This window comes from Haematobia irritans, chromosome 1 (assembly GCF_050003625.1).
Source record: "Haematobia irritans isolate KBUSLIRL chromosome 1, ASM5000362v1, whole genome shotgun sequence".
Lineage (NCBI taxonomy): Eukaryota > Metazoa > Arthropoda > Insecta > Diptera > Muscidae > Haematobia > Haematobia irritans.
In genome coordinates, this window is record NC_134397.1 from 97,632,128 (window position 1) to 97,645,312 (window position 13,185).

The 13,185-nt window shown below is 32.1% G+C and overlaps 5 long non-coding RNA genes across 5 annotated transcripts; 2 read left to right on the plus strand and 3 right to left on the minus strand.

The window, feature by feature from the left end:
• The first annotated feature begins 2,367 nt into the window (after positions 1-2,367).
• LOC142240340 (uncharacterized) lies at positions 2,368-2,854 on the plus strand. The gene is made up of 2 exons (XR_012723238.1): positions 2,368-2,590; positions 2,651-2,854. It is a non-coding gene; the product is annotated as an uncharacterized LOC142240340 (long non-coding RNA).
• Positions 2,855-3,237: 383 nt separating this feature from the next.
• Positions 3,238-3,776, minus strand: LOC142240347 (uncharacterized). Its single transcript, XR_012723240.1, has 2 exons — positions 3,532-3,776; positions 3,238-3,475 (listed from the first exon to the last, which is right to left on the minus strand). It is a non-coding gene; the product is annotated as an uncharacterized LOC142240347 (long non-coding RNA).
• Positions 3,777-6,252: 2,476 nt separating this feature from the next.
• Positions 6,253-6,737, plus strand: LOC142240354 (uncharacterized). Its single transcript, XR_012723244.1, has 2 exons — positions 6,253-6,368; positions 6,434-6,737. It is a non-coding gene; the product is annotated as an uncharacterized LOC142240354 (long non-coding RNA).
• A 1,757-nt stretch (positions 6,738-8,494) lies between these two features.
• Positions 8,495-9,473, minus strand: LOC142221466 (uncharacterized). The gene is made up of 2 exons (XR_012718050.1): positions 8,884-9,473; positions 8,495-8,824 (listed from the first exon to the last, which is right to left on the minus strand). It is a non-coding gene; the product is annotated as an uncharacterized LOC142221466 (long non-coding RNA).
• A 371-nt stretch (positions 9,474-9,844) lies between these two features.
• On the minus strand, positions 9,845-11,134 carry LOC142240361 (uncharacterized). The gene is made up of 2 exons (XR_012723247.1): positions 10,855-11,134; positions 9,845-10,793 (listed from the first exon to the last, which is right to left on the minus strand). It is a non-coding gene; the product is annotated as an uncharacterized LOC142240361 (long non-coding RNA).
• Positions 11,135-13,185: the final 2,051 nt, after the last annotated feature.

Here is a 13,185-nt window from a genome sequence, read left to right on the forward strand (position 1 = left end):
AAGAGCAGCGTATCAAAATTTTGCTCGCGCATCGCGAAAATCCGAGCTACTCGCACGCAAAGCTGGCAAAACCGCTAAAAGTTGCCAAATCAACCGTTACAAAAGTAATTAAAGTGTTTGGTGAACGTTTGTCGACAGTCAGGAAGTCTGGATCGGGGGGAAATCGAAAACCGGAAGCCGCTGAGACGACAAAGAGAGTTGCCGGTAGTTTCAAGCGAAACCCTAACCTCTCTCTCCGAGATGTCGCAAATAAGCTGGGTGTATCGTCTACAACCGTGCATCGAGCCAAAAAACGAGCCGGACTATCGACTTACAAGAAGGTAGTGACTCCAAATCGCGATGGTAAACAAAATACGACGGCCAAAGCGCGATCCCGGAGGCTGTACACGACGATGCTGACGAAGTTTGACTGCGTGGTAATGGATGACGAAACCTACGTCAAAGCCGACTACAAGCAGCTTCCGGGACAGTAGTTTTATACGGCAAAAGGAAGGAGAAAGGTACCAGATATTTTCAAGCACATAAAACTGTCAAAGTTCGCAAAGAAATATCTGGTTTGGCAAGCCATCTGTACCTGTGGCTTGAAAAGCAGCATTTTCATGCATTTGAAAAACGCTCATCCTCCCAATAAACACAGGATGAGCGTTTTTCAAATGCAACAACTTTTCAGTTTGAGGGTAAATATAATTTTCAACATAAATTCAACTTGACTTGAAATAGCTCATCTTCAATACATCTTCAAATTGTTTGCGAATTACTTACAATTTGCCAAAATGTTGACGAAATCTTTGAAAAGGTGTTGAAGATAATATGAGAAAGCTTTGACAAAATAGTACACTAAAATGCAACGAAAAAACCATGTGGTTTTCAATACTTATTTGTGCAACGATGTTCGTGGTCAATTGCAAGAAATAAAAAAAATGTAAAATTTTAGACAAATAACCAAATAGTTTATAAAAATAGGTAAGTGAAAATAAAAATGAAATAAAACTTTTAGGAAGTCACTAAATGTATATCTCTTTGCAGAAAACTAAAATGATGGATTCTACGTTCTTGAAAACATTAAAAAGCTGACCAATGAAAAAATGGTGGACAATTAACTGGAACTGCTTCAAATAGATTATAATAATTGGTACGTCAATATGAAAAATTAAATCAACACTTTAAAGAAGTCACTAAAATTAAATCTCTTTGCAGAAAACTAAAATCTTTGGATGCTACATTCTTGCAAACAATAGGAAGCTGACCAATGAAAAATGAGTGGCTTATTGACAAGAAAAAATTTCCAGAAACATTACAAGTGCAACCAAATAAAATTGTTAAAAACAACAAATTGTGGAAATCGACAACTTCTGGATGAAAATGTGCATCACATCGTCAGTTTAATTCATATGCTATTATCACTTTAAAATGGATATTTTGTGAATTCCTTCTGCTGGAAATCAATTCTAACACGCGGTCCAGTACGTTCCTAATTTCAAATTGCCCGCATGTTAATAAAAGGAAAGAACCAAAAGGAAGGAAATCGAATTATCAATGCAAAAGTGTTTACTAGTAATGTTTAAGATATTTAAAGTTTTGTTGTTTGTGTTTTTTTGTTCTTATTTGTTGATATGTTTAATAAGATTATTATTTATCAATTGGTATTGTAGTGTATTATGTAGTGTAGTGTATTATTATATATTTTATTTTGATGAAAATGAATAAATTATACAAAATTCATAGAATTTTGGCTTTGACTTTCAATTTCATACAAATTTAGGTTGAAAAGTATTTGCAACGATGTTAATTTTGAATTTGACTCGCATCGAAAATTGTTTGACAAATTATTGATTAGCGATGCATTTCAAATTGAGGATAACACTTGAGATATTATTGCTAATGTGTTGAATTTCACTGTTGAGGGTAATGTCTGTTTTTTGTTGAGAAAGCGATTTTCTCAACAATTTCTCAACTTGAATATTACCCTAATCCTTTGAAAAAATGTTTGGAAAATTGTTGAAATTTAGCATTTTTCAAACGTTTGTGTTTATTGGACTGTGTTTATTGGGATGTGTAATATTCTTTGTGGAATTTATTCACATATGATCACAAATACATATTTGATGAAATGAAGAATATGAAAAATTTATTTTTACCGATAAATTTAAATGATTTAGCACAAACGCGTTTATTCCGTATAGAAAAAATCTGGGAATTTTAACGTTATCACTAATTTTGTCCAAACCGTTTAAAAAAAGAAAATTATTTGTTGGCATTAAATCAAATGAAGTGCTTCTTCTTGTTTTTCATTTCTCACTTCATACTAGTTCGTTGAACCAATGCATACCCTGCCAGCATTTCAAAGTTCCATTTCATCCTCATCGCTACCACAGACTCGTAAATGTCACCACAACCATCGCGAACTGTGATGGGGGAAGCATATCAAAAAGTACAAAATGTACATGAAAGTATTTTGCCATCACTACTGTTAGAAGAGCCATTTTATTTTTTGTGAAACGCCAAGCGCAACCAGCTTGTTATATTTTATTTAAATAAAAACGAAAATAAAGTTTTGAAAACATAGATATTACGCTTAAAATTGTGAAAGGTATATGGTTTTCGACTTTCCTAATAGAATAAAGTGATCGTTTTTCAAATATTTTTCCAGGCACGCTGTATCCATCGAAAATAAACAAACTGGCTGATAGACGCTGCAATATGTAACTTTCTACTTAAAACTCGACATCATTCTTTTATTAATGCAAAAAATTATGTTAAATGTGATGAGATAAACGGAAAAATGTTATACTTATAAGAAATTATAAATGTTTAATCAAATCAATAAACATCTACACAATCGTGTTTTACTTGACCACAATGATTCTTCTACAATTACCTTAAAATGCACTTTTTCTGATAGTTTGCAGGGGTTCTTATTGGCGTCCTTCGAAATTGATCTAAATAGGCACCTAATAATTGCACTGATGAAAAACTTTTTCGTAGTAACTTGGCGTGGTACAACTTCTCAATAGTGACGACTAGTTTTTGATGTCGTATATGATTGTTTTCGACGTAGTGGGGATTCTCAGAAGCGCCCCAAATTCAAAAAATGTTGGCAGGGTATATACATACTAGAGGTCTGCATCGAATAACTTTTCACTACATGTATGTTGTACCACGCCAAGTTACTACAAAAAAGTTTCTCGTTTATAACAACGCCAATTAGAGCCCCTTCAAACTATCACAAAAAGTACATTTTAAGGTAGTTGTAAAAGAATCGTTGTAAAACACGATTCTGTAGATGTTTATTAATTTGATTAAACATTTATAAATTCTTATAAATATAACATTTATACCACTATCACAACACATTTAACATAATTTTTTCATTAATAATAGAATGATGTTGATTTACAAGTGGGAAGTTTCATATTGCAGCGCCTATCAGCCAGTGTTTTTATTCTCGATGGAGGCAGCGTGTCTGGAAAAATATCTGAAAAACAATCACTTTATTTCATTTGGAAAGTCAAAAATTGTTCACCAATATACCTTTTACAATTTTAAGTGAAATAACTATGTTTTCAGCACTTCATTATCGATTTTATTTAAATAAGTTATAAGAAGCTAGTTGCTCTTGGTGTTTCACAAAAAATAAAATGGATCTTCTAACAGTAGTGATGGCAAAATACTTTCATGTACATTTTGTACTTTTTGATATGCTTCCCCCATCACAGTTCGCGATGGTTGTGGTGACATTTACGAGTCTGTGGTAGCGATGAGGATGAAATGGAACTTTGAAATGCTGGCAGGGTATGCATTGGTTCAACGAACTAGTATGAAGTGAGAAATGAAAAACAAGAAGAAGCACTTCATTTGATTTAATGCCAACAAATAATTTTCTTTTTTTAAACGGTTTGGACAAAATTAGTGATAACGTTAAAATTCCCAGATTTTTTCTATACGGAATAAACGCGTTTGTGCTAAATCATTTAAATTTATCGGTAAAAATAAATTTTTCATATTCTTCATTTCATCAAATATGTATTTGTGATCATATGTGAATAAATTCCACAAAGAATATTACACATCCCAATAAACACAGTCCAATAAACACAAACGTTTGAAACATGCTAAATTTCAACAATTTTCCAAACATTTTTTCAAAGGATTAGGGTAATATTCAAGTTGAGAAATTGTTGAGAAAATCGCTTTCTCAACAAAAAACAGACATTACCCTCAACAGTGAAATTCAACACATTAGCAATAATATCTCAAGTGTTATCCTCATTTTGAAATGCGTCGCTAATCAATAATCAGTAAATCAGCACATAGGCAAAATTTTCGAATTCATACATTATTTACCACAGTTACTTGATTTTCCGTAATTTTAACCAAATTGCTATGCTTGATATGAACAATTTTACAAATTTTTTACTTTTCCGCACTTTTAATGAGATATATATATATATATATATATATATATATATATATATATATATATATATATATATATATATATATATATATATATATATATATATATATATATATATATATATATATATATATATATATATATATATATATATATATATATATATATATATATATATGTACATACATACGTTTGCAAACACAAAATTTATTACGGTTTTTTTTTGATTTTCTTTCCCTCTGTTTTTTGAGAAAGTTTTTCAATTTTTAGAACGATTTCCAATACTTTTTACTGATTCTGTCACAGTAAATCAGCACATAGACAAAATTTTCGAATTCATACATTATTTACCACATTTACTTGATTTTCCGTAATTTTAACCAAATTGCTATGCTTGATATGAACAATTTTACAAATTTTTTTCTTTTCCGCACTTTTAATGAGATTTTCAACGAATTTAAACGAGCTTTTTAGTCTTTTCTCCCGATTCTTTTCATTATAACAAAGTTTTGTAATGTTTTTTAACTTTTTTTAAAGATTTTTTTTACAGTTTTAACAAATTTTAACCAATTTTACTAAATATTTTACCTTCTTTACTGCGATTTTGAGTCTTTCATAATAATTTTTCAGTTTCAATTATTATTTTAACACACTTTCAGAACACTTTAACAGCTTTTACGCGATTTTAACACGACCTTTTACACTTTTTTTACTACCGCGTATTTTTCCAGTTTTCGTTTTGTGTTTGCATACGCTTCTTTCGTATAGTTTTGTGTTGTTTGTGACTTACCGGCGGTTTTGCAACTAAGTAGACAGAGAGATGAGTTTATTTACTGTGTTGTGGATGATGTTGTGGATTATATTATGCTGTTACCAATGAACGGCTGCGGAGGACCATGCACAGGTGTGTGTGGGGGGATACCAATGATAGCGGGGATGAGTGAAATAATGATGGAATCCCTGAAGAGTATGAGAAGTGGACTGTATCTTTGTATATGCACATTTATTATTTCTCAAGTTAATGAGAAATAATAAATTAAAATCCAAACGAAAACCAACCGGAAAGTGAAATAAGAAGATGAACAACGAATGAGTTTCAATTTAAAACAACAAATTTATTGAAGATAAAAATGGAAATAGACAGGAGAAAAGAAGAGAGGCTCACCTTTATCATTCGGCAGGAAAATTAACAGTGAACGATATAAAAGAAACTTAAAACCAGCTAACTTAATTTTTATATGCAATAATTCACAATAGATTTTAATTCAGCAATTTGACAATTCAAAATATTAATTTACTTATGATTTTAAAGGAAATTCATTAACAATAATTCAGTTTATAATTCAATGTTTATTTACAATAATTCAACTTAGTTAATTTTTAGAAACTCAAAGTTCAATTGACAAACGTAAGTTTGTCCAGCCTGCCCAATAAACACAGGATGAGCGTTTTTCAAATGCAACAACTTTTCGGTTTGAGGGTAAATATAATTTTCAACATAAATTCAACTTGACTTGAAACAGCTCATCTTCAATACATCTTCAAATTTTTTGCGAATTACTTCCAATTTGCCAAAATGTTGACGAAATATTTGAAAAGGTGTTGGAGATAATATGAGAAAACTTTGACAAAACACTACCCTAAAATGCAACGAAAAAACCATGTGGTTTTCAATACTTGTTTGTGCAACGAAGTTCGTGGTTAATTGGAAGAAATAAAAAACTTGGAAAATTTTAGACAAAAAACTGAATTTACTCCAAATAGTTTCTAATATTAGGTAAGTGAAAATAAAACAAAAAAATTAAATGAAACTTTAAGGAAGACACTAAATATACATCTCTTTGCCGAAAACTAAAATTATGGATTCTAAGTTCTTGAAACATTAAAAAGCTGACCGATAAAAAATGTTGGACAATTAACTGGAACTGATTCAAATAGTTTATAATAATTGGTAAGTCAATATGGAAAATTAAATCAACACTTTAGAGAAGTCACTAAATTTAAATCTTATTGCAGAAAACTAAAATATTTTGATGCTGCATTCTTGAAACCTTAAGAGGTTGACCGATGAAAATGATGGTGGCTTATCGAAAAGAGAAAGTTTCCATAAATCAAAGTGCAACGAATTAAACTTGGTATTTATGCTTTTCCATATCAACAACTACTACATGTTAATTCGCATCACATCGATATTTTAATTTACCTCGCATCATCGGTTTAATTTGTTATTTTGCGAATTGAAATTACTGGAAATTTATTCTAACTCACTGGTTATCAAGTTCCTTGCGAATTGCCCGAATTTTAATGAGTTTTACAACAATTTTGTGACACCAACGCTCTTGAGGAAATCGAATTTTGTGGTTTTCAATACATTTTGTGCCACGAAGTACGTGGTCAGTGGGAAGAAATACAAAAATTGAAATATTTTTGACACAAGAGTGAAATTAGTCCAAAACGCTAACTATAATTGATAATTCAAAACAAAAAGTGAAATAAAACGTAATGGAAATCACAAAACTCGACTGCTTTGCAGAAAACTAAAATCATTGGATGTTATATTCTTGGAAGATGTTGACCGATGAAAAAATGATGAAGGAAACAACAAAGAAAATATTCCAGAAAACTTGCAAAGTGCAACCAATTAAAAAAGTGCAACAATTCCTATATCAAGAGCTTCTGGATGAAAATGTGCATTACATCAATTTACATTCCGTGATCAGTTTGATATTTTGTGAATTCATCTTGATAGAATCTATTCTAACACGCAGGCCAGCAAATTCCTCGATATTAATTATTTCAAATTGCCAACATATTAATTAATAATTAATTAATTAATTAATAGTTATGTGACACCGACATTATGGAGGAAATGGAATTATACATGTAAAAATGTTTAAGATATTTAAAGTTGTATTGATCGTTTTAGTTATTAATACGTTTAATAAGAAAATTATGTTTTAATTATTATTATTATGGTATTATATTATTATTATTTTTATATATTATTAATGTTATTTTTAATATTATTATATTTTTAACGAAAAAAATTAATAAAATTTACAAAATCCCTAGAAATTTAGTGTTGACTTTCAGTTAGAACTGGGATTGACTTTCATGCAAATTGTGGTTAGAAAATATTCGCAACAATGTTAATTTTTAATTTGCCTCACATTGAAAACTTTTTGAGAAATTATTGAGTAGCGATACATTTCAATTTGAGGATTACAATTGAGAGATTATTTCTATTGTGTTGAATTTTACTGTTGAGGGTAATGTCTGTTTTTTGTTGAGAACGCGATTTTCTCAACAATTTCTCAACTTGAATATTACCCTAATCCTTTGAAAAAATGTTTGAAAAATTATTGAATTTTAGTATTTTTCAAACGTTTGTGTTTATTGGGTGGTTACCTAATGCGTTTTACAATATATGGGACATGTTCGCCACATTATGCGCTTTACAGACTATCAGTTCTTCCGGAAGACGGTGCTCGTTTCGAACATATCCCATATATTGTGCACAATATAAGTTAAGTTCGAATGCATAATCGATACTGCTGCATGTTTATGGGAGCGATAACATATTTACCGATTATTTAGTCATCGCCGACAAGTCGTATCGATTGGACACATGTAAGATTCTTTACAAACACCGACATTCCGTCCGGAATAACTGATAGTCTGATAAGATTTTCCGGACGGAATGTCCAATTGATACGACAATTCGTTGATGGTTAAATAATCGGTAAATGTGTTCTCGATCCCATAAACATGTAACAGTATCGATTATGCCTTCGGGACGACCACTGTCGTCCGGATAAACTTATACTACACCCAGGAAACAGATTCGTTGCCTCAACCGAATTATTTGTCAACCGAAAGCAGGTGGTTCCGTCAACTATCAATGATATCTGTCAGCACAACTAACATTTGGCAATTGTAACTGCATGGTAGTATGTTGGATCAACTTTGCATTTGTTGTCGCAATCTCATATTAATTGTTTTGTTTGTTGGTGCAACCGCTCTCGATTTTCTTTATTATTATCCTAACCAAATTTTAATATTAAATGAAAGGGCAGATTATATTGAGATTTTATTAATTTATTACAAGATTTACAATCATAATAAACTACGAAAATAAATACAAAAAGTGCTAACAACAAGGCTATTGATCTACATATATGTGAGATCAATTTACATTACAACTTACAATTTTTTATAGGTAATGTTTGTATACCAATGATGGTTATTAGGTTGCAATTATGTGGTCAAACTACAGAACCTAATTCAATATATACTTGCCAGAAATTTCTTCCTTAAGCCTCTAGATATAAATCCTCCTCTATGCTTCATACAATAAAAAAAGCTCGCTTGCCATAAAAAGTATTTGTGTTTGTTGGTGTATGAAGCCTGCAATTTTTATGGAAACTTTTGTAATATTCCTTTTTATAAATCGGTGCGATACTTACCTGAAGGCAACTTCTTTTCTATGGGATAAACTTTATTCAATGTATTGCGGACTATTATCAAGAAAATGCTGTTCCCCGTTTTGCAAATTTTGTAGCGTCATACCATTTACCATGTCGATGTTGATATAAATATTTATTTGTTGCAACAACTACCTTACGCCCGTCCTATAATTGAACTAAGATTCTATTAGTATACTCAACTTTACGTTGTACCAACCATTTGTTGATTCGCATGATGTAGGTCTCACTATGCTGGTGGTTAGCTCAACAATTTTATGCAGCATAAAACCAAATTTATCGGCATTGTTTATTGTAACCAATTGAATGGTTATGGGAATTTCGTTTTGATCCTGTGAACTTTTTTATTGTCGTGTTGGATGTATAAAAGGGAAAATAATCAAAACATTGTTCTTGTAACAAAAAATAAGTTACTGACATCATTTCCTCATTGTAACGATCGAATTGCAACCAACCATTTCTCTGGGTGTACGTTCGCACTAGACAGGAAATCTCGCTATTTAGAACCAAAATCTCTTTACAAATCTCAAGTGTTCGGACTGGCAAAATAACGAGATTTCGTAGATTTGAGGATTTAACAGCTGTTTGTAAATATATCATTACAAACACAAACCCGTATGTGGACACGTACACACACATTCATCTACAAGGAAAATTGGATCAGGGTTGCAAAAAGAGCATTTTTAATACTAAAACCACAGTTGTAGAAGGCAGTATACGGGATTTTAAAAGTGATTTTGTTGAAATCTTCTACGAGCCAGCTGATATTTGCCTATTGCAAATCTACTGAGATCTAGGAGGATCTCTATCTCAGGAATGCAACTCCACATTTTTACTCCCTTGATAATAATTTCAATGCATCACAAAATCCTGATAGGCTACATTTTAAAAATATAGAGCAGATCGGGAATATAATTCAACGAATAAATAATAAAAAGTCAAGTGGGATTGATGAAATCTCAAACTTTATTATTAAAAAATTTCCCAGTATCACATTAAAAATACTTACATATATATTTAATCATTGTATAAACAATGGATATTTTCCCTCTGTATGGAAAGTTGCAAAAATATTGCCGATCAAGAAAAAACCTGATAGCGTTGAACCAGCAGACTTCCGGCCAATCTCCCTCTTATCTAATATTGGAAAACTCTTTGAACACGTACTAAAAGAAAAGATTACAAATGAATATATAATTGATCCAATACCAAATTTCCAATTTGGCTTCAGGAAAAATCATTCCACTCAGCATGCACTTTTTAAATTCCACAATGATATAACTTCAAATCTCAATAGGAAAAAATGTACTGTTGCCATCGCACTTGACATTCAGAAAGCATTCGACTCAGTATGTCACATGGGAATCCTGTATAAACTTGTTGGATTGGAAACTGATCCTTTCATTGTGAAAATTCTTACCAGCTACTTTACGAATCGGAAATTTTTTGTAAATATCCAAGGGATATCCTCCAGTCAAGGCGAGGCAAGCAGTGGAGTGCCTCAGGGAAGCGTACTGGCTCCATATCTTTTCAACATCTTTCTGAACGACTTCCCACACACGCATGATGAATCACAAGCGATTCTCTATGCCGATGACTGTTTAATTCACGCCCATAGCTCATCTCCGGCTGATGCACTAGATAAAGCATTTGAACATCTCAAAAACATCAATGAATACTACGAAAAGTGGGGTATAACTATTAATGCATCAAAATTCGAAGCGATATGCATCAGAAACGCATTTGGTAAATGTCCCAGATTTGTAGTCCCGGAAAGTAAAGCACTCAAATTAACCCTAAATGGCATCGAAATTCCAATAGAGACTGAAATGAAATATCTTGGGGTCATATTTGATAACTTACTGAAGTTTAACACACACGCACGAGCAACACTGAAAAAAGCAAAGCGTGTATTAGGATCATTCTCCTACATTCTGGGAAACAAATACTTACCGCAGAAGACAAAACTCCTACTGTATAAAGTAGCCATAAGACCAATATTGATATACGGATTTCCAATCTGGTTCACTATCTCCCCGACAGTGGCAAATGAATTGGAAATTCTCGAACGGAAAATCTTGAGAAAATGTGTCAACAAGCATTATCAGAGCCGCGAAAAGAAATTCTCGAATTCCCATGTTTATGAAATATCCGGAATTCAACCTCTATGCAGATATGCTTTCAACCTCCAGCGAAAATTTGTTGAGAGGCTTGCTGCACACGAAAATGAATTGCTCAGCAATTTATAACAATTTATAACATTGAAGAGTATTCCAAATGGTCTGATGCTAAATATCTTTCATCTGTTGCCATAATCAATGAAAACTTTGACAACGAATCAACCAATCACACTTTGCCGCAATTCTTCCAGAAAACAACACCTGGAACACATAGAGGATAGTTAATAATATGACAATAATCTAGTCATAGAAATATATTTATGTTTATTTTATTTAGATTAAATCTAAAAAACAAACGAATCAAAACTTATTTACCTTATAGCACAAAAGTACCTAAATTATGCCTAGGTATATTCCATTTAATCTGTGATAATGTTTTACCTTATCTTTTCTTTAAAAGTTACTGTATTAGCATTCGTAGCTAAAGGTAGGTACTACGTTCGGTTTCCGCAGCGAAATCCCATACAAAACCAAAAATGCGAAAAACTACCGAAATATTTTTTCATTTGTGGTACTTTGTTTTTTTCGAGTTGAAAAACTGACTTAAAGCGCACAGTCCCTAATTAGATCGTGTTAAATCCTTCCATATGTTGAGATTAGTTAGTTTCAAAACATGGCGCCATTTGCAATGTGAAATAAGAAATAATTTATTTATTCAAATGATTTGTGTGAAATTACAACACAAATGTGGTTCGCATTGTTATTTAAAAATGCAATAAGATCGATTGACAAAATAAAAATAACTTGGAGTGGTGTTTTCGTAATAAAGCCACCATCTAGCGGCTCCCTACTACATGATAGAATAGAAATAATGTACATAACATGAAATTTATACAAAAGTGTTAACAAAATAAAGTTCTATTTAGTGAATTTCATTTTACAATCGTTTCTTTTTACTGGGTATTGGGATAATAAACACAAATGCTGGCGGTGCATTGTAATTATAAAGAAGGCAGTGCGATTGATATTGCAGTACTATGGTAGCTACGAATGGAATCACAAGAATAAATTGCTATGTTCCAAAAATAAAGTGCAAAAATTAATTATGCATATATGTTGCATTTTATCGATTCAAAACACTGGTTGAATTTTATAACGTGACTGAAATAGTTATAAAATTATACATTGGGAGAGTATAACAAGAAACATTCTTCAGTAAACCAGCCACTTTGCATCTCAATGTATTAATTTCAGTCAACGGAGAGTTCCTGGTATAGAACACTAACATCCCTTTGTGACGAATTATCTTGCGAAATATAAGTCGGGAACAGTGACTTTTGCTTAGGAACTGCCCTTGAACGTGACTTATAGGCTTATGTTGATTGAACAAAAAGTTGCACTTTGACTATAGCTATTGTATGGTGTACGTGTTTTAACTGGTCACCCCATGATGTTGTTCCCCCCGAGGTAACAACATTGGCAAATGAAATGGCGTTATTATCCTTTGTGGGAACCGTGGTGGTGACCATTGGATTTGAAATTGCTAGTGAGGCGGCAACAGCATGGGCATAAGTACACTCTTGTCCGCTGGTATTGCAATGCGATTGTGTAGATATTGTGGACACCAACGAATTAAGTTTGTTGATGAATGAGTCCATTGCTGCGCATGATGTAAAAGTTAGCATAACACCGGAATTATATTTTTGTTAGATGGGCGTTACAAATTGACGGTATCCATTTGGAAAAGCTGAAGAAGGCGACAATGTACCACATGTCGTTAAAGCTGTTGCCGAATGTGGTAAGACACCAGGAGTAGAGCGGCTGGCGTTTTATTCTTAACAATTATAAGTGTCCAGTGCTGTCTGAGGTTTGGTTGCAAAACAATTTAAAAACTGGTAGAAAAAACTTTACGAAACAATTATCATGAATGCGTGTTTGTAAACAATCTAATCAGCTGCTGCGTATACATATGTAATAATTTTATGACGTTTGGCGATGTTGTCAATTAAATTTCGGAGAAATAAACGCGAAATATTTCCAAAAAGGCTGTTTTCTTCCTTCGAAATCTATTGTCAACACTCTCATTTTTCAACGCGAAAGAATGATTTAGGGACTTTTTTTCGTGCCAATAAACATAGTACCTACCTTAACACACAAATTGTTA